Below are 4098 nucleotides of genomic sequence, written 5' to 3' on the forward strand. Positions count from 1 at the left end.
TGGGGTCAGTTGTCAGATGAGATTTTCAGTTAGATTTTTGTTTTTAATAAAACACTTCTATTACTAGCAGTGATGCAGTGCTTTGAAGGGAATTTTGTTCATTAATCTGATTTTTCCCCTTGTTAGCGTTTGATCATTTTAGGAAAATTTTATTGTACTCCTATGTTGTTATCTGTTGCATCATCCTTTCACTAAATGACATTTTATTTATCTTTATTGTATGAATAAAATTGCTGAGAGTTTGTTCTTATATTTATTTGTTTATTAATTAGTTATTTTATATGTGTTTTTTTTCTCCTTTTTTTTTTTTTTTGTTGATAGATATGGATGGTGATTGTTTTAAATTTCACTTCTAACTTGTCCCTTCATTTAAATGTTAATTCTGTGAGATGCTAACTGCAAAATTCTATTTTTTCTCATAGTATCAATAAAAGAGCATTTAGATTACAATTACTATTTCATGTTTCACTACGTATATTTATATAGCGCTTACTTTGATTTTGTAAATTCTGCCAATACTAGTGCTTACTTTGATTTCGCAAATTCTGCCAATACTAGAACAACTGTTTGGGCACCACTCTTTAATGTTAGGAACCATTTTTTTTTTTTAATGTATATATTTTCCACTTCTTCTTTTCCCTTAACATGAAATACAATAAAACAAAATTTCTCTTTTGATGATAATGTGGGTCCATTGACATTACTCCCAAAACACTTATTTCAATCAAGTCTAAATTTTATCTTTGTTACTTGTTATCCTATTTTATTTTATTATTCTACGAAAGGTCTAATTCAAAGTCAGCAGAAATTGGTGTAAAACTTTATATGGGTATCACTTGGCTCACTAAGTTCAGTACTATTCTGTGAGTGATATTTAATATTTTCCTTAGATGTTATCCAGGAAAATGTTTGCAAGAGACAATCTATCATCATGTGTATGTATTGAAACTTGCATCTTAAAGATACGGGATTAGTTGAGTTTAAAACTTGAGCTGACTGAAAGTGAATAATGTATCATCCATTGAATAACATAAAATATCTCTACATTTAGGAGAAGAAGATAAAAATATTGTTGTAAATTAAAAGAGAAATTAGAGTTTTTCGATATAAGGAATATTAGTACTCAGGTTAGAATTTGGTCACACAATTGAAATTAATACTCTGTCTCTTACAAAAGCATCATAGAGCTTTTAATGAACAAAAAACCTCGTGATCTGGCTTTCATTTGTTCTCTGCAAACAAAAATGGTATAGATAGAACATAAATTTTGCATAATACTAATTTTAGCATTGGTTGTGTATTTGAAAAGTTGTTCAGCAGTAATTTTCAGAGAGTTGGCATGAGACGGGGGCTGCATCTCTTCCTTTTTGCCTAGGAATTCTGGATTATATTGCAATGCTGGATATCAGTTACATCATTGAAATTCACAGTAAGTGAAATATACATAAATTCTGGTGTTTAATAATAGAGACTTATATTTTTAATAATAAAATCTTTAATAAAGAGTAATTCAATCCTAAAAAGTCTCAGCCTCCCTGGACTTTAATATGAAAGGTACCCTATATGCCTCTCCTTCTTCCTAGGAAAACAGTATTTTCTTGAATAAGTTTCAGCTAAATTTCTCACTTTCCTTCTTCAAGCCCCTGGGAGTATAGACAGTTTTGCACCTGAGGGAATTTTCTATGCATATATGATATATATTCACACCTGCTAAAGTTGTGGGACTCTCCTCCATAATTTTTATTTTCTCAAACATTTCTCAAATATGCTGGAAAAGCATGAAATAGAAATTGATGTGACAAGAAGTCTATGAACTTGCATTCCTGGAATGCAAGATGTTCAGATGAATTCTGAGAAGTGTTTTCATTTATAGTCTGCTGATTATGCATTGCTTAGTCAGCACAGAGGGTGCCTAGTTAAACATCAGATACAGTGGGTGACACTTCAGTTGCAGAATCGACACAAGCAAGGCACTCACTCATACATGCTGTGCTACCTAGGAGCTTTAGCTCCAAATTGCAAAAGGGAAATGGCAGAAAAAATCTTCAATAGAGACAAAAAATACAGGAGACATCCATTAAATTTTACAGATTCTCTATCAGCTGATAACATAGAAACTGTGGGGAAGAGTTTGAAAAAGATGCTTGATTCTACTTGCGAATGAGCACAGGTGCTCACATGGAAATATTTAACTAAGTACAACCGAAGCCTAGTTTCCTGAGTAGAGTTCCTAGYTCCTAGTTTCTAGTTCCTAGTTCCTGTGTATATATTCCTAGTTTCCTGAGCCCTCAGTGTCTCAGGGCTGTTTCAGCATTCATGTTTCAATATGCATTTTCTCAATTTTCTTCTGTTTCTTTGTTCTTTTTGTTTCTTTCTTCTTGTTTTCCCAAAGTGAATAATATTCCTTGCAATAGTCCAAAGAGAACTGCCAAAGGTGTTATCCTAGCTTAAATCCTTTGATATGTTTATTCAAATTCATAGCTCTGAACTGAGCCCATTTTGTTGATTTTTAGTTGAAATGCTCATAGATTTATAAAGGAAAAGAAAGTAGATTCAATTGCCCAAGCAAGGTTGATAAATATATTAGGCTTATTAGGTATTTGTGGCTAAGTTCCTAATCTTCCTACAAATTCCTAAAAATGGCTGACACTTATGATTAGATTCTTCAAAGTGTATTATTGGCATTAAAGAAAGCATAATGCCCATATGAACAAGACTATAAATGTGTAAAAGAACTGAGTAAAGGTATACATATTTCTTTATGATCTTTGTGCCCAGTAGATAAAATTCGGCAATATAACTGCACATGCTTAACACACAAACATACAGGACTCTACTTACCACACAAAGATATGGGTGCTTCATCGATTAAAGGACACAAAAACAAGGAAGATCAAAACCTGATATCCTGTCCCATTTATTTCTTTTATATTAATAGCAGGTTTTAGAGAATGTACTATAAACTAACTAAGAATACTTTTGATACACAATTAATCACTACAGGTTTACTCACTACTATTCTTCCAAATATTTCAAAACATTCAAGTCGTTGAAGAAGATTAAAATATTTATTTGTTGTAAGATTTTTGTTTGCTTGTTTTCGAAACACAGCAGTCTTTGAACATTAAATATGGTGAATAGCTGCATTACAGAGCTACTGAGAAGTAGGAACATGATTTTCACAGTCTTCAGGGTTAATTACAGCAAGCTGAATGTAATTACTTTCTTCTAATTTGGCCAATAGAACATTATGAGAAATAGCATACAGTTTTTAATGGACAGTTATGTTCAGGACCTTATTTTTATGTTTCATCTGAAAGATGGCCTCTTTAGCAATAAGGTTCCCTCTAGCATGATACCTGGGCTGTACCAATACAGGGAAAAATGTCACCTACTGTATCACTCACTAATAATATCTCCTTAAGCACATCACAGGTCCATAGAGGTCTTTCTTCCATCTGTGTAAAGACCAGACGCACCTCATTTAATTTATGGTTTCTCAAGCAATTACAGTTGAATGTGTGGGTTTTTTTTTTTTTTTTTTTTTTTTCAGCATTATGGATGATTGCATTATCTCTCACAGCCAGCACTCCAAAAAACCCTCCCAAAATAATCCTTTTTTGGGGGACAATCTATGCCTTCATTAGCATGATGGTCCAGGGGCAATGGGGTGCCAGGAGCACCTCTTTAATAATCCTCTGCAGTAAACGTAGATCACAGAGTAGAAGAGGGAACAGATTTGTCAATGGTGTCAAGGCTTTCGTTTTTGGCATTGGAGGAAAGGGGTGAAAAGGCTGCAGTGTCACACGGAATGAATGGAGCTTTGGTGCTTTACCCTAAATACTGGCAAGAATACATGCTCTGCCTATAAAGCAATGTGCTCTGCAMAGCCTCTAAGCCCAATTGAATCTTTTTCAGTCTGTCTCTCTCACTCTCTGGCTGCTTCAAAGACAGCATATATGATATGAGGTTTTACATCAAAACTCGCATTTGAACTGTTTGTAGCTCTCTCTCTTTAATTGTATTTATACAAAATCAAGAGTATGTTTTTAGAGAATGTCAGCATTCTTCAATTCAAATGATTTCAAAGACAAATCT

This window comes from Nothoprocta perdicaria, unplaced genomic scaffold (assembly GCF_003342845.1).
Source record: "Nothoprocta perdicaria isolate Ctin4 unplaced genomic scaffold, notPer1 scaffold_396, whole genome shotgun sequence".
NCBI classification, from domain to species: domain Eukaryota; kingdom Metazoa; phylum Chordata; class Aves; order Tinamiformes; family Tinamidae; genus Nothoprocta; species Nothoprocta perdicaria.